Consider the following 22,346-nt stretch of genomic DNA (forward strand, 5'->3'; position numbering starts at 1 on the left):
TAGGGGTACGCAATTGCACTACATGGGGTACTTAGAGAGAGAGAGAGAGAAAATAACAAATGGAAGCATTAAAAATATGGGGTTTTCTAATGTTTATCTGTAGTTAAAAATGATAATCATACTATATTACCAGCAACTCACAAAACGACAAAAAAACACACAACATAAGAGAAAAATATACTGAACAATAAAAAGAACAGACCAACAACAACAAAATACACAAAATGACACCAAAAAATATACACAAATAACAGAGAAACATACAAAAAGGACATAGCAAACAATCAAACAAACACACTGAGAGAGAATAATTTAAATATTACCAACAATACACAAAAGTGCAAAATAAGAGAAAAATATACTGAAGAATAAAAAATAACAGATAAACAACAACAAAATACACAAAATGATGCCAAAAACACACAGAATGACACAAAAACACAACAAATGATTAACTGAAACTGCTTTAGCCTAATCTGACAGTGTTTTGCCACCGTTACAGCTTTTTTTTTTAGCCTTGATTTTCATTGTGCATAAAACAAAGCATTTTAAATAATTCATATTGACATGTTTGTTAGGGCTGAAGTAAATTCCGAACAAGAGCAAGAAAAGGAAACATATTGAAATAAATTGTTGCTGACATTTTAGTTTAGTTTTTTTCCCAGAACTGTTACAGTTAAGTCTTGAAGAGTTAGGAAAGAGAGAGGGAGGGAACGTGGAAAAAGCTGGAGTTGGAGCCTTGTCAAATACCACCATCCTGGTACAACAGCAATAAACAGAGCAAAAGTAGTTATTGGTTTAGTCAACAGAACAGTTCCCTGTTGAGTATGCCAAATCCATAAAGTTAAGAGGTCCTGTTTGCCAACGTTTTGCTAACTCTTGTCCTCATTTGAAGCTTTGTACTAAGAATGGCTTTTTTGTAAATCGAAATGAAGAGTACTTAAATAAAAGGTAAAAGTAAAACGTTTAATTATGTAATGGATGTGACCTTTAAATCAAATGAGAGTTTCAAAGGAATTTATTGTAAGGTAGGTCACATTGAATTTACGATCATTACAGTGTGTGTGTGTGTGTGTGTGATTTTTGCAATATTTGAGCTTTTTCTTCTCATTTATCAATATTTACTGAAATAAATTAATCTTTTATTAAGATTTTGTTTGATTGCTAAATGTACCTTTACAATTATCCTTCCAGGTTATAGAAAATAAAAAAAATACAGAAGAGCTCATGTTTGCTTGTGTGTTGCTGTCCTTGGTGCTGAATCAATCCAACAGTAGGAGTTTTTCACATCTGAATTTATTTTTTAATCTTATGATATTCAGAAAACAGAAAATGACAAGAAAAACTCAAAAAATCAATCTGCAAACCCATAGTACTCACAAACCAGCAAAACGACAATAGGAATACATGAAAATATTTCAAAAAAATGCAAAATGACAGCACAAATACCCAACATGACTCCAAAAAACATATATTTTGCAGGAAAAATACACAAAAGGACTACAGAAATGCACAAAATGCCTCACAATGAGCAAGACAAAAACAAACATACACAGAATTACGATAAAAACTCTTTGTTCTTTACTGTATCCATGCTCAGATTGCTCATTATTCTAAATGCTAATACACAAAATGTACAATTATTTTTTGAATAAAATAATACCAATGAATTAAATTCAAAATCTAGAAAATTATCAGGCTGAAATAACAGGCATTCAATGCATTTAATCTGATTGGTCGGCTACGATGTGATGCATTTGATTGTTGTCATTTCATTTTTTGTAATTTCACAATGTCTGTTGATTATTTTAAAACAAAAAAAACAATAATTTACTCAGTAATGGTTGGGTGTAGAAATGTAATGAAATTATTTTTACTTATTCTAAAATGTACTTGAGTACAAGTATGACCCAAACGGCAACTCAATTACAGTAACGTGAGTACTTGTAATCCATTACTTTCACCTATGTTGGGTTACAGCTTGAAAGATCTCACAGTAATAGACTAAAATCTTCATTATGTGTGTGTTTGTTTAAATTATTGTAATTATGTCTAAGAGAAAGACTGTTAAGGCCCAAACTAAGGGCGCTTTTATATGATTGTATTCCTCACTGTTCCATTGTTTGGAATTTCTAAATCAATCTCAGCGGTGAGAAAGAGCCATAATCTGCTTTTTTCCCCACTAAAGAAACCCTGCCAGAGTTAAGTCTGACCATTTTCTAAACTTTAGTGTTTTTTTTTTCTTTTCTTTTCTTCCATGGTATCAGATCATGGCCAAGTTTAAGTTTGAGCCCAATTATAAAAACTGTGAAAAATGGAACAGATAGTGGCCTTAATTTGCTTGTCACTGCCAAGAATGTTTCTTAGAAATAGACTCAAATATGAGTGGATGGCACCACGGCGACAAAGCTTAGGATTACTAAAGGGTTTTTTTCCCCCTTCATCTTAATGATTTGGGAGAGAGAGGATATGAAGGAGTCTTCACATTCAGCTCATTTTACCAAACACTGTGACTAGTTTAGCCGACCGAGCTGTCCATGAGCAAGACATTAAATTCCTTTTCTGAATGAGAAATACATTTCCATTGTATAACAGTATCCAATACCATGTATCCATCTATAAATTGATTAAAAAGCCTACAGCGGTAAATTACAAGATGTGTAAGATGCCATATCATATCAGAAAACATTCAGTTAATAAAAGAGTCAGTGTTTAACCTTAGGACAACATGCAAGTTCCACATGTGAACGTGCCCTTTGTTAAGCTAAATCAACTTTTCTGTGCTTTAAACATCATAAAGTGCAACATGGGCTTCATACACATGCCCAAAGTGTTTTTTCATTGATTCCCTCAATCGTTAGTTAGAGGGTGATTTGCTCCTTTCTTACTGCAGGGTGAGCCCAAACACCTCGTTTTAATTTGATGACACATTCCCACTTTGATGACGAAGTTGACACGGCACTGAGCTGGACAAGCCGCGCCTCCAGGAAGCTCTCTGCCGTGATTGACATGTAAACAGACACGCCCACAAAGGTGAGCATTTCGGCGTCCTTCGCGCAGTGCTATGTATGTATTTTCTACAGTCTATTTATGTAACGGCAAACGCCCCGCCCCCACGCTCTCTCGTGTTTATAAAGCAGCATGAGCTCAGCTACGGAGTGGGTGGGAGGAGGGCGGGCCGTCCTCTTGCCCTACGTAACCGTGCGGGGAGGAGGAAGTCAGTGTCCCGTCTATAGACACGCCCACTCATGAATATGCATAATAGGATGCAAATCAGCCTGTTTGTGTAGAGTTGCTCAGAAAGAGACTTTTCAGAGGCTATAAAACTCTGGAAAACAGACGAGTTTGGGAAAATAAGCAACAAATACTATGTTTTTGGGGTTCTTAGAACAATTGGAGATGAAAAATAGCATGATATGGGACCTTTAACAACTTCTTTCTTGTGACTTCCTGGTTTTCTTCCAAAATCAGTAAATAATGAAACAAGTCCTCGAACACAATGTCAGTGAAAGTGGAAGAAGCATCACAGAGCCCTATAGATCAGTACAGTCCAAAAAGGTGTATTTTAAAATAGTCAATACCAGAGGTGAAAGTAATGGATTACAAGTACTCACGTTACTGTAATTGAGTTGCTTTAATGGGTACTTGTACTTTTTTGACTATATTTCTAAATAAGTCATATTACTTGTACTCAAGTACATTTTAGAATAAGTAAAATAATTAATTACATTTCTACACCCAACCATGACTGAGTAAATTATTGTTTTTTTTCTTTTAAAATGATCAACAGACATTGTGAAATTACATTATTTGGTATATTTCCAAATCAGTAATTTTATTTCTACTTAAAGAGTAACTAAACCCCTAAACCACTTTTTTGTGCTGAATACAAATACATTTGCGTTGATTGATCCTGGTCCAACTCTCAACATTTTAGTCAAAGTATTTCATTTTGGCCTATTTAGTTGTAAAATGTCAGAGTGACTGCCCTCTATGGGTTAAACCGAGCTATAACAATTGATTTTTACTATTGGCTGAGAACAAGATCATGTGATGTTTTTGGAACCATCTTGCGTCACAAACAAGCACAGTTAGTTTTAGCCCCGCCCCTTTGATAAAAACTAGCACCTGTTGGCTCTACAATCTGTGGTGAGTTGGTTGGATTGAGAGAAAAGTGAATAGAGGGGTATATGGAGTACTGAGTAGCTACGTAGTTAGCATAGCATAGATTGTTCATTGGAGATTTTATAGCATAGACTGGGTGTGTCCTAAACTGCTTCAGGAGCTCCGCCATAATCAAGGCATTTTTTAAATTTCCCTCCTAGTGGCAGGTCAGGAGAAAACAGGGGTTTAGTTGCTCATTATGTATTAAAAGAAGTAGTTTGTTGCATTTTTACACCCAATTGATACTGAGTAAATTATCTTTTTTTTGTTTTGTTTTAAAATGATCAAGACATTGTGAAACTACAAAAATGAAATGTCCAGACAACAATCAAATGCGTCACTTCATAGCCGACCAATCAGATTAAATGTAATGCATGGTGCCAAAAACAGCATTGAATGCCTGTTATTTTCTCAGTTTTAGAGTTCATAAATTTGGCTATGCTTAGAGCCTAGAATGTATTTTGAATTGAATGCTGTTATTTTCAATACTTGATATTGTTAAGGTTCTCTGCCTGGTGGAAATGTTTGGAGAGTAAAGCAACACATCCTGGGCTTATGACGGTCCCATAGGGAACATCTCACTGCCCCTGCAGATGTGTTTAATGGCAGTTATGAGTCACCTGCTAGGTGAGAGTGTTCGTGCCCCATAGGTTTGATGGATGGCGCTGGTGGGAAAAAGGACTAAATGTACGTGCTCCGCAAGTATATCATAAAAGCAGGAAGCTGTGAGCTGATTGCTCAGTGATATTAAGTTTTACATGGTTTTTACAATTTTGGCACTCATGTCACTGAAACGCATCCAGGCTATATATATATTTCACAGTTTAATAGTCAAATGGAAAATGTTGTCAGCAATAGCTGATTAGTGCATTTAAATTCTCAGACAATTTCAAGCAAATTTATGTAACTAGGACAAATAGTTTTTACTGTGATCCTGTGGGAACGTTTTCTCGTAAATATTGCATTAGATTTAGCACATCTGCTTTATGTTAATTCATAGAATAGATCAAGGTTATGGAAATTTGGATTTACGGTGCTATTACAGGTTTTGTTTTCAAATTCAGACACATGAACTGGTTTCGTTTTTTGGGGTTTTATCTTGAATTTTTTTATGTGCAGCTTTATAAAACTCATGCTTTAAATGCCGTAATCTGTACATTATCAAATCTGTGAAGCGTGTCTTTTGATAAAAAATGGCGGATGTCTCGAGATGAGTCTGTTTAACGTGTTGCAGATTTAGGAATAGCTTCAAGATCAGAAGACGCTGCCCAAAATGAATAAAGTCGAGTTTGTATTGATATCGTCAGCATTTAAACAACACAGACAATATATTTTATCTATAAAAACACTTTTACAGGTACTCAAAGACACGTTACAAAGGTGAGACATCAGAGACATGAATAGAATTAATAATAATGGACATAAATAAGAGAAGATTGTAAAAAGCAATAAAAACAACACAGGTATAATTAGAGATTAAAAGCTAATTTAAAAAGCTGTGTTTTAAGCTACGATTTGATGGTTGGGAGTTCAGTACAGTGTCTAATGGAGTTTGGGAGTGAGTTGGGGGGGTGGGGGGGGGCGGGGGGGGTTGGGCAGATGTCTGTTTCATGTGTAACATGGAAGTAGCTTATGGGAATTTTATATGAGAAAGACAAACATTTTGTGTTTTATAAAACAAATATTCTGTTAAATTTAGGGAGATACAGTCTGTACTGTCAGGATTGCCAAGTTTGGTTTTGAGGTGGTCAACGGATTCATATTGGCAGTGAGAAAAATAGGCATTGCTACCAATCTGGCAACCCAGAAAATGTCAACTGTGTTGTGGGTGTGCTTGTGTGTGGGTGTGTGAGAGAGAGAGTGACCATCTGGGTGAGTAAGTCTGGCTAAATGCAACATGATCCTTTAAGGAGAGCTCTTCTTTTGTGTTTAGGCTGACCAACTCTCTCCATCAAAGTGGCTAAAATACCAACGTGAACAAATAATGGCCTTTTTAGCTCAGACATGCCTTTTCTATCCAACTATTCCAAATGCAAGCAGCAGATGTTAAACAGGAATTCAGAATTGGAACTGAATACATTTATTGCTTTTTATTCATCAAAATTCTAAATTAGAATATAGGGAATGTTTATTTATAAGATGGAATTCTGAAATAAATTATTTGTAATATAAATGCTATTGTTATTTTTGTTTGATTATAATACTAATCTATATAAAATACCACAAAAAATATATACACTGACTTGAATAATCTGTTGGGTCACTTATTAGCCTCAGGTACACCCAGAGGGACTCATTAGTTGTCAAACTCAAGGCCCGGGGGCCATGTCTGGCCCTTTAGAGAATCCAATTCGGCCTGCAGCAGAAAGCAAAAAAGTCAAAGAAACCCTTGAGTAGATCACCAACTGATTCAGTTGTAGGTATCGAAAAAAAATACACATTTAATGACTCACATTTTCCCTTATGTCACATGATGGCAGTCATTTAATCTCAAATTGATAAAAAAAAAAAAAAAAAAAGAAACTCTACATTTTTCCAGAATTTACATTAAAATTGGCCACAAAATCAAATAAATTGGAAGTGAAGATCCTGCAAAGACTGATAGAGTATCTGTCATTTATTGCTTTGATATTATCAGTGCCATACATATTTTATCATTTATTTATAAATTCACTCGAGGGCTGCTGAATTTCTTGGGTGTTTTTTTTTTTTTTTCTTTTTTTACAAAAGAAATTGTAGTAATATTTGTAAAATTAGGGTAAAACAAAAAGTTAAGAAGAAACAAATTGTTATTTGTGTCAGTTCAGATTTATTAAACGCTTCCATACTCTAACATCATGTAAACAATGATTAAAAACTGGGCTAGTTTTTTACTGCGCTTGCATGACACTAACCAATCCGACATATCCTACTTTACTTTTTAAGAGTGAGAGGGAGGATAAAGAAGAAAAAAAAATGTTTGCTTGGCCAAGCAAAGGGAATAAAGACAGTGATGGACAAAAACAGTGTACACGAGGGGGTGTGCATTAATCAAAAAAGGCGAAGTAAAGCAGAGCGTATCAAATACAGTAGATGAGTAAATGTCAGTCGGTGACTCTACTTGGTAAAGATTACGTGGGAGGATGAGAGAAGACTGTGTAAAGATGTGTTGATTCTTTTTCTGAATAGTAGCTCATTAGTCAAATTGAAGATGATGACACTGTTCAATAATAACCCCATAGGACTGTAGCGTCTTCTCTTTTCTCAGTCTCATTAATCCTTTGCACTGTATGCTACTCATCAATCAGTGAGGATATTATGTACGGGGCCATATATGTTTTTTATGTATTCATACTTACTTATGTATGAAGGAGCACTCCATCGAGGCGATAATTATGATGAGCTAACCGATGCCTCATTAAAGGTTTTTTTTTTTTTTTAATTGCAATTAAAAAAGCTCTTTTGAAATGTTTCAATTTCTAAAACCAAACCATGTTGTCTTTGTCTCCCTCTCCGTCCACTTCAATGTGGGTTGTATTCACCAACAACAACAAAAAAATTCACTGCTTTGCATTCTTTTCCTGCTCTCAGTGACCCACTTCCTGAGAAAGCAGCTTTTTTTTTTTTTTTTTTTCTTCAAACGTATAAAGGGAAGGGATTGCTTACTTATTCTCATCGCCTGCTGCCCACTCGGCTTCTGTCTTCCCATTTCTGAGCTGTTGTCATGCAGTGCTTGGTGTCGTTTGGGCTACCATTTAGTTAGCTGTCAATAAAGCCAGTGTGGTCCCATTGAAATTGACCTTGCTATTATTATCGGTAATAATTGTATATGTGTGTTTTGAGAATGCATCCACTCCCAACAAGCAACGCACTGTAATTTTATGAAGAATAGAATAGGATGAAAAAGAATGGAATAGATTATAGTAGAGTGCAATAAATAAATAAATAAATCTCAAAGAATTTGGGACGGCTTTCTTTTATGAGACGTAATTATTACAGAAATGTGATCTCCCCAGTCCCAGTCCTAAAAGTAATGTGAATAAATGAGATTGCACCCTGTTCTCCCAACTCTGATTATAAGAAATGTTTTTGAAAGAAGGAAATTCCATTATTCCCCATTAGAAGCATTAGCATTACTAAAACTAGAAGGCACTCAGAGAGTGCAGACCTCGGCCATGCCTATTGTATTGTCGCCTAAATGCTACAAAGATATTTTGGATGATCCGTTTATCTGTAACAGTGTAACAGTTTTTTCTTCCAGATCCGCAACCCTGCATGTTCAGGTCAAATTTCATCAGTCAATTACGAATCGAGGTATACATTTTTGAAATAATGAGAAAAAGGAATTTTGAAATTATGAAAGCTGAGACAGATTTGCAATATTGATCTGAATCATCCTCAGAGTCTAATCACTTGTTGCTTATCCCATTTTGGATATTTCCCAAAAATGTCTTGATAATCTGTCGATCAGTTTTTGAGTCGTTTGAATGTTCACAGACAAATTAATTAATGAATACAAAAACAAAACCTCCATGTTGGAGGTAAAGCATGTTGGGCATGTAGCATTCCTTAACCTACCCAATGCTGCTAGCAACAACCTCACTTATCTGATGAAAACATTTCTCTCACAAAAACATTGGTAAGTAAAAGTAAAACTTTCACCATTTTTAGGCACACACCATCGGTAAAAAAAAAAAAAAAAAATCAGTTTTCCTGCAGTGAAACCATGTTGAAATGTTATTGACATTTTTTTGTATATATAAAAAAGTTTTGTGCTGCTTTGATTCTAAAATATCAATGTGATTTTCATGTCACAGATGTTAGTTCTACTTCAGGTGTGTAGTATAAGCTTTCAGTAAAATTATCCCAAACTTTTGAAACTTTAGGTTGGTTCTTCTTCTGTTGCGCAATTCTTGGTACTGCAGCAAAAATGAACCAGAAAGCGGTCGCTGGCTTGACTTAATCATGAATTTACAACATTAAACGACACGCCAAAGCAAATTTTTGGAATCAACATTATTGTAATTTCCGGTCAATAAGCCGCTACTTCTTTCCTATGCTTTGAACCCTGCGGCTTAAAAAATGACGCGACAAATTTGTGGATTTTTCCGGTTTTCATACTTCATGCCGCCAAAAATTGGAGAGGGTCCTCGCTGCGGAACGCGGAATGGGGCGGGGTAGGACAAAAGACCGGGTAGGATGTCTGGCCCCACCCCCAGCGTGTAACATCCATTGAGGAACAGCCTTTGATCGTCTTGAGTTAAGATGGTTGTATCTCATACATGGACATTAACCTTTCCACTAACCTCAACCGCTACCGTCTCCACTGTTCGGGCAAATTTGGAACTTTGCAATACTTACCTTTCTTTTTTACTAACCCTAACCGCTACCGCCTCCACTTTTCTGGCAAATTTGGGGAACTTTGCAATAACTACCTTCCTTTTTTACTAACCCTAACCACTGGCGCCTCCACTTCCTGGCTAAATTTGAGGTTACATTGAAAAATTGCTTCACCGGCCACCGTCACACATGTGGACGTTTTGCAGCTCAGCGCATTAGATAAAGAAGCAGCAGGAACTAATGAGCCACACAGGCTTCGTGAAAGACAGACGTAGCTGACGCCGCCCATCAGCCGTTCCGCGGGCTCCAGAGAGGGGTACTTGAAAAATTGAGCTCCGTCACATTAGACCAGGTGGACCAATGAAACTGTTTACATTAAATCGTTCGCGCTCCCACTGAGTCATTCTGATCAGTCATTTTGTCATGATGCACACTCATTCATCATGGCAAAGACACTGAGAAATGTTGTCAGAGAGAGAGAGAGCGCGCTGTGGCAGCCTTTATAAAGTAATACAGTAAAAGTCAGCCAGTTTGTAATAGAAGGAAACAAACAGCTTAAAGGTATTAAATCACCACGTTAGTCTTGTTCAGGAGAGATCGGTGCTCTGAGGGCTAGGTCTGTCAGGCTGAGCTCACGCCGCCGCCCTCCACTACTCCCTGGCCTCTTTGCCATTGTCAGCGAGTCGGCGCGCCGGCCGGGGTCGGGACGGACGGAGGACGGGTGAACCGGTGTGCGTGGGGCGGTGTCCGGCTGATGGAGAAACTTACATAAGGAAGATGGAGACAAAGATACAGTCTGTATCCAGGCTGTTCTGATGTTTCCAGGTTTGAAATTACAAACCGGTTCAGGTTAGCCAGTTTTTATCAGTACTTACAGGAACCAGAGCACCACTGTCAATCAATAAAGGCAAAGGACACTCGTAAGGAATACCAAAGTCAGCTGAGGATATGCATCTTGACTTTGAGAAGCTAATCACATTTAAAATGAAAAAGCATTAAGGTGAAATGGCATCACGGTGAAAGTAACAATGAATTGAAATGCAGTGGTAATATTCATAGAAGCCACATATAATTTTTTTCTGGGAGGGGATAAAAGCCCTTTAGAATTTAAATTGCTTCCACAGTAAAGCTGTTTTTGTACAACTGACAAAGTGCGTGGAATACTGATGGTTTCCATGAAGTTCACAGGACTCATTCATCCTGCTTTGATTCCAATTGACATGCTTTCTTTAAGTTATGTGCAAAGCTTATATTTACCCAGGGCTTGTATTAGCTTTTTTTTTTTTTTTTACGAGGCACAAACATCCCGTGATATTTGTTCTCTTCCGTTTCCCCTGTTCTTACAATACTTGTGCGAGCTAGTAAACAGAATCCAAGCCATAACTCCCCGATGCAGCTATGTGGTAAATCTCTTTGTGTACAATCCCTCAGCATTGCACTGGTCAGTGACATTCATCTCCCATTCTACTCCCCTGACTCACACCTGGGTTTGCTTTAAAAGCCACGTCTGACCCAATAATTCCCACCTTCTGCACAACTTTGACAACATTAGACAGGACGACACTTTGTCAACCTGAAATGGGTTGGCAAACAAACAAACAAACACCCCATAGACTGACAACAGTGCTAACTATGGTGAGTAACTTTTCAGTTTGTTTATTTATTTAAACTTGCATACATTGTTTCATAAAAACATTGTTGTACTCAAGACCACTCTTGGGCTTGAGACCACATTTTGAAGGTCATGGTCTTGTCTCGGGCTTGAGAGTATTTTTACTGGGTTTGCTCTTGGTCTCAGACTTGCTGGACACGGAATCTTCCTTCAAGACCAGTTAAGACCAGCATCTGCTATTATTTAACTTCATTAAATATGATGAAAATGAGAAGTACTTGCAACTGTTCCTGGTTAATTACTATATTAAAACATGCCATTGGCTCTTAATGGTTCTGCCTCCCTGGAAATCCTCATGTGTCTTATTTCTAGTCAGAAATTCCTCTGAAAACTTACTTTAGGCCTCATTCACCTGACAAGTTAACATCTTATTTTCAAATATTTGAAATCATTCTGGACTTATCAGTGGCTTTTAAATACATACAAGGATTACATTTTGACAATAATTTCTTCAAACAATTTTGTCAATATTTGATATTTTTGCATGTTGTGCTGCAAAAGAGTTACAGACACCTTGTTTTTGTCTGGCAAATGTATTTAAAATCAAACTAAAAGTCAAGAGAGAATGCTCTTTAACTTTTCAACCTTATCGTAGTTTTTAAAATAGATTTTTATGGTCTTGGTCTTGTCTCTGTCATGGTCTTGACTCAGTTTCGACTCCCAAAATGATTTCTTCTATTCTTTTTTTCTTGGTTCCGGGCAAGTCTTGGTCTTGAAAATCTCGTAAAAACCGATCTGCACCATTGTAGTAACATGATAGTGTGTTTCAACACTGGAGCTGTAATTTGTACAGATTGGCTACAGATATAGCTTACCTCGATGAGTGTAATAAAGACATAAACCCAAGACCTTTAAACAATTTAAGCTGTGAAGAGACATCCATTGGACTAAATCACACAAGTGTGGCTGTGGCCGGTATTCTTTTCTACTCATATACAGATGATCAGTTTTTCATGGACCTGTCTGTGATTCTGCTTAATATGCGTAATTTAATGTTGGCTTCTGTTTTGGGTGTTGTTGTTGTTGCTCTTTTGGCAATGCAGTAAAACGCCTCTTCTTATGTCTATTTCTCTTCCCAGACAAGTTGGGATGCTAAAAATGTCTGGCTTATTAGCTCACATTAATTTTACTTTACTGTGAAGTATCCTCTGCTATAGGCTGAAGACTATTTATAGCTACAAGGTATAGCACAGTAAACTCTATAAGTACATGGTGTTGGCTTAAAAAAATGACACATATGACTGGACACATGATGTTTAGTTTATGCCTAATTTAAGATTTGTGAGTAACTTAAAGAGGTCTTCCACCTACATTGTTCACTTTAAGGAAGTTTTACCTTCAAGTCACATGTCAAACTCAAAAGTAAAATTTTGTAAATTAACACCTAATTCAGTTGTATATACAGACCCTTTCCAAAAAATTTGAATATCATGGAGAAGTTGTTTAATTTCCATAATTCCATTCAAAAAGTTAAACTTTCATAGATTATAGATTCAGGGCCCACAATTTAAACAATTTCAAGTATTTATTCCTCTTTTCTAATGACAGTGAAGTGTGCCGTTCATTCGGGAATCAAGGTCCAAGGGTTTGGAGGAAGACAGGTGAGGAACAGAACTGAACCCAAGCTGCTTGAGGTCCAGTGTGAAATATCCACAGTCAGTCATTATTTGGGGTGCACTGTCCTGCAGGGACTGATATTCTCACATACTTTATCATTTATATACTTGGAAGTGCAAACCAGGGCACATTAATGTTGAATTTGCTCTTTTTCCCACCCAAAAGCTGTGGCCCACTAAAGCTCCAACTGGTCCTCATGTGGCCCCTGAACTAAAATGAGTTTGACATCCCTGCTTTAAGTCTTTTTCATTGGCTGTTTGTGTTAATGGTTAATGTGATCTCTGCCACCTATAAAGAAATCATCTTCTCAAATCGTTTTCTTGCTTTATTTTCTTAATTCCTAACCGTGTCCCCTTTTTTGGTCACTTTTTGTCCTTTATCTTATCTCTCCTATCTTGCCTCCAGTGTCCCCTTCTGCAACTGACTGACAGTGAAATAAATTGATTTTCAGCCCGGTGTGGTTCTTCACTGTCTCTATAGGCATTTCCCTTATTTAGCCTCAATTACTCCAGGGTATAGTCTAGACTGCAAGCTGACTGTCAGTGGCAGAGTGGAGCAGTCTAATTCTTGGCTGGCAAGCGCTCCCGACAGCAGGAACCAAAGGGACGATTTTAAACATGCTTACTCTTTTAAGCAGTCCCGCTTTGTAGCGACTCTGCTTTCACAGCTTCCTTCGCTTCATGTCTGACGCTGCCACTCCGCTCTCCCTTTGGTCACTATTCAGTGTTTATGGTTTGTCTCGGTGTTAACTCAGTGGGGTCCCCAGAGAGCTAGAGAGGCAGAGGAAGGGATGAGGATACAAGAAGTTTTGGCAAACGAAAAAACTGAAAGCAAGCCAGAAAAAATTGAAACTGCGTGAAAGTGTAATTTTCTCAGTTTTTGAGTTGTGAAATGTATTGTCTACAGGGAGAAGGGTACTGTTTTATCTCAAAGGATATACACAGATTTAAACATCTATATCTCACAAGAATACATTCCCTTACAAATAAAGACAGGTAGACTCTGGGCAACAGTTTTGGGTATATTTACTTTATGAAATAGAAACAAGAAGCTAATTTAAGGGATATTGAATTTAACAAGACAAAAAGAGAGGGTTTTAATACTTATGAGCAGAGTCTCTCGAGAGGTCTAAATTTCATTTTGTGAAATACTTTAATGAAAGCCTAAAACAAATACAGCAACATAATCTAAATTATCATGAGAATAGTCACTTGTTAAGCTCCAGTTTTGCTCCTCTGTTTTGTATATTACAGAGACATTTAAAGATGAGATAGTTCTTTGGAAAAGGAGATCAATGTTATATTGGATATTTTGGCTCATTAAATCCCCTAAAATCATCAAGCAGATTTTCTTTCTCTGTGAGGCTTTGTCTTTAAAGAGTACCCGTAGAAGAGATTTCTTTAACATAATGTTAAGAATATGTGCACATTTTGTTTAAACACATTGTGACACTTTTTTGCACCTTTATATAGCTTCAAATACAATCTATGGGAAGCAGCCATGTTTGGCCAGATGTTTTGGCTATCTAGGATGTAGTCAAAAGCTTGACGGTGCCCCAACATATGAAGGACACCACACAAGAACTGTTAATTTAGTGTTTACTTGAATTAAAGGACCTGAAAAGTAGAAACGGAAAGAAAATCAACTCAAAGAACCAAACGGGGCTGGTGAACCTGGCTAAAAAGTAACCCAGCGTTCACCCTTGGAACAACAGAAATGCTGAAACACTAATAATACTAATCCTAATAAAAACAGGACTTCCAGTAATCTCCAGTCTAAACTGAAATAACAAATTTAGAAAATATCAGGAAAAACCTCTCCCCACATCTGCTGCTGGTTGATGTTGATTTTATGCTTCCTCCTCCCAATCCACCTGATTGCTGATTTGAATCAGGCGTAACAGCAGAGAGAGGAAGGAGGAAGTGGTGATGCCAACTTGTTGACTTACATTGGCTCCCATTGGATTTCTCAGATTTTCTTTTTTTTTTTTTTTTTTTACATTTTTGTTGCACTTTTGTTGATGCTTTCCTAAATATATTATTTATTACTACAAATAACACAAGGATGTGTGCTTGAGCTAGCTGGGATGAGTCTACATACGGGACGTGACACTGGTGAGTAGGAGAGAGAGTGGACTTTCCAGAGGACGATTCTGGAAGGACATTAAAGCTTGTTTGAGGAGGAAAACTGGTAGTAACTGGTAGGCTGAACGATTAATTGCATTTGCGATATTATTGTGATATAAAACACGATTTTCTAATCGCAAAGGCTGCAGTTTTTATTCTATTCTTGTCTTGTCTTGTCTTGTACTGTCCTGTTAAGTTTAGAGAGTGTTTAAGAAGTGCAGCCCACATGTCCACAGATTTGTTTGCTTTATTGTTGTAATCTGTGCTTTAAAATGTATATTTTATATTTATTTAAAGTTTAAATAAATCTACAATTGTTTATTATGAAACAGATTGATTCATATTAAATTGCAATATTGAGGAACAAAAAGTGCATTTTGATTATTTTCCAAAATTGTTCAGCCCTAGTAACTGGTACAGCTAAATGCAATGGAACATCCATCCATGCATCCATTTTCATACCCGCTTATTCCCGTTTATTAGGGTCGCGGGGGTCTGCCGGTGCCAATCTCCGGCTCTCATAGGGCGCTGGGCGGGGGTACACCCTGGACAGGGCACCAGTCCATCACAGGGCAACACAGACAGACAACCACTCACTCACTCATTCACTCCTATGGGCAATTTAGAGACGCAATGGAACATCGTTACTGCCATTGTCTGAGGTGGTTAACATGGGGACCACTGTGTCTGCTAGTTGACCAGACAAAATATCTAGAATTATATATGATCTTTATATATACATATATATTAATAGAGCTTGCAGTTAAAATCCACTACAGCTGCCTTTTAAGCTTCTTTTTTGTGTGGTTTTGTGTTTTTGTGATAAACCCTACGTCTCATTAGTATATACCTGTACACTACCAGTCAAAAGTTTTAGAACACCCTCATTTTTCCAGTTATTTATTGCAATTCAAGTCGTGCAAGTCCAATGAATAGCTTGAAATGGTACAAAAGTAAGTACTAAACTGCCAGAGGAAAAAAAAAAAAAAAAAAAAAAAGGTTTGGTTACCCAAAACTGAAAAATAATGTTCATTTTAGAATTATACAAATAGGCCTTTTACAGTGAACATGAACAATTTAAAGCTGTTCTGCAGCAATGAAGGTTGAATCAGCCTTGAAACTAGTGCTACTAATTCCTGCAGGTGTTCAACCCCCTTTGTCTGCATAAAAGCAGTATTGGAACACACTGTGGTACCAGACCCTCATGCGCTTCAGGTAAACAGTATTGGTTTTTTTTTCAACTCAAATTGCTTATTTGTTCTATGCTTTCATTTCAGAGTACAATGACACAATAAACTTAATAATTTTCAGTAAAAAACTGGAAAAAGTGTGGTGTTCTAAAACTTTTGACCGGTAGTGTATTTACTAACACTTGGGAGGAAGCCGATTCAACCGCAAATCTTTTACGATTTGCCAATTAGCATCTCCATATAAGTCTTCAGAGGATAAAGACTTGCCTGGAAGTGAATTCCCACTCAGTCTAAACAATAACCTTGCAAATGTTTTTAATTATTGTGTACTTGATGTGCTGCAGCGCGGGTCATCATCAATCTGCACTAATATTAAACCCACTTTTGAGTTTTAATGCTACACCTCAACGATCCTTAAGTGATTTGAAATTGTAATTAATTTCAATAATAAGCTTCCAGTATACATAAAGTTTGTGATATTGTTATTGGTCCAAGTAATTATTCCTATTGGCTATTTACAAATGTAAATATATATTGGAACTGAAAGAAAATTGTCAAGATTTTCGAAGTGGGTGGGTTTTGTATTCTGTTAGTCTTTTAGTTGGTATTCGATTATGAGCATATATGTGCATGTGCACTACGGGAAAATGATTTTTTGCTAAAAAAAAAAAAAAAAATATTATTCAGTTTTGTTTATTTTTGTTTTAAAAGTGAACAGACATTTTATCAATTTATTGCATTAGGTTTGGGTTATTGGTTGCATGCGCGCATATATGCTCATAATCGATCTCAGTACGAGATAAACTCAGACCGTGACACCTGAAACAAAACAAAGCGTAATCACTCATCAGATCCCGCCCATTTCTCTCCAAAGCACAGAGATGCCTATTAGCATTGGTTTAGTATTATCACAGGACCCCAGAGTTCAGCAAAATATAGTAGGTAATTTGTGGGTGAATTTTTACTTTCCAAATTACTGACATTTTCTGTAATTATTACAAATCGCACATGGTGCCTAGGTAAAACTAATCCCGTGCGAATAGGACTTAAGTCATGTTTTGCGAGAGTGATTACTCGGCTTCTTCCTGTTTTCCCTCATGTGTTCCTCATTTCCTTATTACCTTCCCTCGCTCTGTAAAGGAGTGGTTCTTGGATCATTGGCTCTATGCTGTCTTCCCTCTCCTCATCTGTGTTTTACATTTTGGTTTCTGTTTTTGATTATGTTTTTTGGTCCTAGGATGGACTTTAGTTCGAATGTACCCATGCCACCTCCCTCTCTCTGTATCTGGATCCTCCTCACCATATCCTGACACAAATAAGAAAAAGCAAAACTTAATGTAAAAATGGTTGAAGTGGAAGGGCTTGGGTTGCAAAATTCATTTTATGTATGTTTTTCTTAAATTTTTAAATGGTTTGTAGAAATTTTACAAACAAAATGCAGCCTAGAGATGTAATTTTGTCAAAACAATGTCAAAGAATTATTTTTCAGATTTATTGTGATTGGGTTATATTCACTTTTCAACATATTTGTAATACTCAAAAAGAAAATCTTTAAAAAAAAAAACAAGTGTTAGTTTAGGACAAAAAGGAAAGAGGATATACTGTGGTGGACTTGATCTGTAGTAGGCAACAAAGGGTTAAAATAATATATGTTTTCAGTCTAGAATTAAGATATTCATGATACAATTATAACTTAATGGGTTACACTGTCAGCCAGCATGTTTGTGTGTGAAGGCGTGTTTCCGTGTTACTGTGCATAATTAGAATTCTCTTTCTTTATTTTTCTTAAACTTTCTCTCTTTTGCTTTATCCCATAAATCCTTTTCTTCTTCTTGGGCCTATGTTTTGTCAGCGGGACGAGTTAAAATTCATCTTTTCCTACCACAATTATGGTGGATGGTACAAAATGTGTCCTTTTCTCTTTGGTTATTCTCTCTGTCAATGATTTTGAATGCTCTTTAATCATGGGATATTCAAAGTGTTGGAGAAAAAGCCCTCGTTCAGAGGACAAATATACAGCCACTCCCTCACCACACACTCAAACACTTTGTTAAAACAAAACTTGATGCTGTGTAGGATAAACAAATGGGCTTTGAATCAAATAAAGATATATTTTGAGTGTAAAACATCCACATTAAAATGACAAGGGACTCTCACTGTTAGTATTTAGAGGTCAGATTGTGCCTTTGCTAATGTAGCTTACATTTGGTTATAATTCATCTGCTGTGGTCTAGGAAAGGCTGACAGGCTAACTGTAAATTGTGTTCCTTTTCTCATATCTATAATAGATTGTTTTATAAAAGCAGAAGTGGTTTTAATGTCCCTTGAATTTAAGTTTAAATCTTCGTCACCCTTTGACCTGAACATAAAGTGGTTCCAAGTGTCAACATTTGCTTTTGCAAGTGCAAATATGTGTTGTCCTCATGTGAACCACGTCTTTTTGAAAATAAATCCACTTCTGAAGTTAAAACTTTATTATTGTTTGGCCCACACAAGCCTCTCTCCTCTGAGCAGTGCCAACATGTTAATTTAGTGGGTTTGTTATTACCAGAAGGAAAAGGGAAAGCAATCTGTGTCACTGTTTGTCAGTCGATATGTGTGTATTGGCATGTTTGGATGTTCTAACGTCTCCCCGCTTGTCCCTTCTGGATTTCTCAACACTTTGTTCCTGATTGGTTGTGAAAGGACAGAGATCTGAGCCCTTAATTGCAGCCCAGACTGCCATTGATTGTTATATCTTTCACAATGATGGTCTTAGAAATGCCCGAGTAAATGAAGGTTGAATGAATTCGCTCACTGAGACAAAACACATGCAGCACACACACGTCAAACCACAGAGGGTTTTTAAAAAAATATGTATATATTTTAGTTGGATTTGTGTTGAGTAATTGGTTAGAAAAGTGTTTGGCAGCCTTGCCCTGTTGTCCCCGTGGCCCTGACTGCTGGGGAAATGTAACGAGGCTTATAAACATGAAAGACAGCAGGATGATCATCCTGATTTGGGCTCCGAGGAGATCAATTAAAACCTGACTGTTCAAGGGCTTCAAAATGAGCAATTAAACACATCGTCCATTGAAAACTTTATTTTAAAGCCACAGCCTCAAACTGCACTGAGAGAACTCAATGAGCTGCTTAAAAGCCCTTTTCCAAATAGTATTTTTTTAGCTCATAAAACTGGTTTTGCATGGCCTACTTTCAAAGCAGAACAAAGTAACTTTTGCTTAGCACTCCCCCTAAAGGTCCCTTTTGGTTTTGTCACTGTCGTAAACACTCCGCACCCCGAGGCAGCAGCTCCTCTCTCCCGCTACAGTGAGACGGGCAGCAGGAGGCTTCCTAAACGTACCGCGGCAAAATCAAAGCGGTTTATCTTGAATAAGCGTATACATTCTGAGTGAACTCAGTAAGTTGACCGTTTATACCGTAAGAACTGTGCTGTTTATGATAAGGAAAGTGATCAGCCAGTTGTCTCCCCTGTCACCCTGCTGCACCCACACACACGTGTTCCCTGGTAATGGCGTCACTGGAGCGATAAAGTGACCAAAATGCACCACTGTGTTCAAGCGACTCATCACGGGCGATTGAAGCGACTGCAGTCGCGACAGTCACGTTTGGTGTGAACGCACCTTTACTGTGTATTGGGCTGTCGTAAAGCAGTACGTGTTGTCACGAGAACAGAGCTGCGAGACTGCCACCGGGTTGGAGGCAGGAAATGTTGCAAGTGCTGTTTTCTGGCCAGAGACAGCAGGGGGGAATGAAAGACCCCCTGATCACCCAATAAACACTTGTATTACCCTCAGAGGGACTACAAGGAGGATTTATTAAGGTGAACACAGGGATGGTGCTTTAATCACAGCGAGGGACCACAAATAGGTGATTATCTGATCTGAAGGGCCACATCATCAAAATATCTGAACTCAGAATTTACTATAATGTCCAATATACATATTATTACAAGCAACATTAAAGGGATTTGTCGATTTCTATATTTTCATTTTTTTTTTGCCATTTTGTCATTTTGTGTTTTTATTTTTGTTTTGTTTATTACTGTGGCCATTATGTACTTTTTTTTTTGTTGTTGGTTGTTTTGTGTTTCAATCATTTTGTATTTTTATTGTTATTTTGCATGATTCATTTTGAGGTTTTTTTTTTCTGATATTTGAGTATATTTAGAGTTATCGTAAATGTATTTGGACTAAATTTGTGCAATATATAGTATTTGTGTTGCCTTTTGTGCAGTATTTATATAATATTTTATGTTTTTTTTTGTGTGTATTTTTGCTGTTTTGTCATTAAACCATCAAACTTAAACCAAGGGTAACATGTGTGACCCCCCTGGCGTTCATGTTTGCTTTAACACAACCATATAGCCATTGCATTGTGTCCCCATCTATTAGAATCTATAATTTAACATGTTGAAATCAGACCATTAGAACTCCACATGGAAAATCAAACAGTTTAGTGTTTTCCAATTTGTATCATCCCTCAGGATAAAAGACAGGATCAAACACTTATTACATCATCTTATATCTCTTCTGCAGTGTCCTTGAGCAGGATGATGTGAAATCTCTTCCAGCTCTGGGAGTTTTTCCTCTCCTCTCTAAATGTACTGATGCTGGTTCCCTTGCAGAGGAAGAGAAGCAGCAGAGAGTTTTTCCACCACAGATTTATATATCATTTTGAGAAAAAAAACCCCTAAAAAACGGACTAATCTCCCAGAGACCTTCATGTTCCCATGTAGCACCTGTGGTTTGCTTGATATACAGGATTATTTAGATTAAAGAAAGGCAAAAAGTACTCCAATGTGACCTACTCTATGTGAGCATTTAGTAGAAGTTGACAATTCTACAGTTATGATTAAAAAAAATACATAAAGCTGCTGAAGAACAAATGTTTTTTTTTTTTTCTTTTTTTTTTTTTTTTATCACATAGGCCTCATAAATAAACTTTTGTGTAAAAACAAAAACCCAATAACAACCACCCGCTATTGTTTAGGGCCCTATAAAATCCGCGTTAACGGAATTGCGGACGGAATCACTGTATCGACCAATGAAAATGGTTAAATGCAAAAATGGACAAAATCGGCATGAAACGCCGTCACAGTGGGGCAAATAACGTTTTTTATGGGGAAATGTTTCCGGGGACCGCTTATTAGTAGCACTCATCTTAAACCACCACAAACATTGTCTAAAAACACCGTAAATCATCACTGACTCCTAACTACAGAGCCTCCAGTGCCTGTTTAACTTTGCTGTGCCTGTGAAGCTCCGTCGGTTTTTCGTGTAGCGCAGCGCTGCTCCGTGAAAACGTGATCAGCTTTAATCATCTTCACCTGCTCAGTGTTCGAACTGTTGTGTCTGGTTTACTAAGAATAACTCTTTTGTAGTTACACATTCACAGTCAGCAAGCTACCTCAAGTACAACCGTTTTAGTGGGAACTTCCGGTTTAGAAAATAAAAGTCCATTGAAGCAATGTTATTAGAATGTTACATTCTAACAACATTTCATCAGAGCTACAGAAGATAGGATCATTTAAATAAGGTTAATTTAAACTAAGTTAATCAAAACTTAATCAATAAACCTGCTCAGATTCAGTAAATCTTTGATCCCTGAGAGAAATTGGGTGACATCAACGCTGTTCTCATACATATTTAAATGACATAAATAATTAAAAAATGTCGCTAAAACTTATATCTACCTTTTAATTGTATATTACTTTATTTTTTACATACATTTTTTTTTAATTATGACGTGTTTTTTTTAAAATTTATAAGTATTTCGTTTCCGCACAGGAGTTAAAAATTTATATTTTCTTTAAAAAATGATAAATATTTCTAAAAAAAAAACTGACTAAAAAATTTAAGTGCAAAATTGTTCTGACAATGTTAATGAGTGTTTACATTAAAGATGAAAACAATTTTTTTTTGCAAATCTTCCATTTATCTGTCTATTTGTCTTTATCTAATAAAAAAAAAATGTCTCTTGCAGCTTTAACATCTTATTGCTTCAAAAATCTCTTATGGTAACTCAAAAATTCCCTGTTACCAGCAATACCATTTTCCTAGAAATGCAGTCGGATACTTTGTCCTTCATGTAACTATATTCCATGCTTGTAAACCCTTCACTGCTATTGAGGTAGTGCTGGGGTTTATTATCTCTCTCTCTTTTTGTAATAGGGTTAATAATTCCTGTTGGAGTTGATTTAGATGTTTGCATTGCATCTACACTTCGTCTGCCATCCAATTTCTTTGTCTTCCCCTC

General features: G+C 36.8%; 1 protein-coding gene across 1 annotated transcript in view; it reads left to right on the plus strand.

Moving 5' to 3' along the window:
• csmd3b (CUB and Sushi multiple domains 3b) overlaps positions 1 to 22,346 on the plus strand; it is a 434,915-nt gene that overhangs the window by 62,214 nt on the left and 350,355 nt on the right.

This window comes from Gouania willdenowi, chromosome 11 (genome assembly GCF_900634775.1).
Source record: "Gouania willdenowi chromosome 11, fGouWil2.1, whole genome shotgun sequence".
Classification (NCBI taxonomy): Eukaryota; Metazoa; Chordata; class Actinopteri; order Blenniiformes; family Gobiesocidae; genus Gouania; species Gouania willdenowi.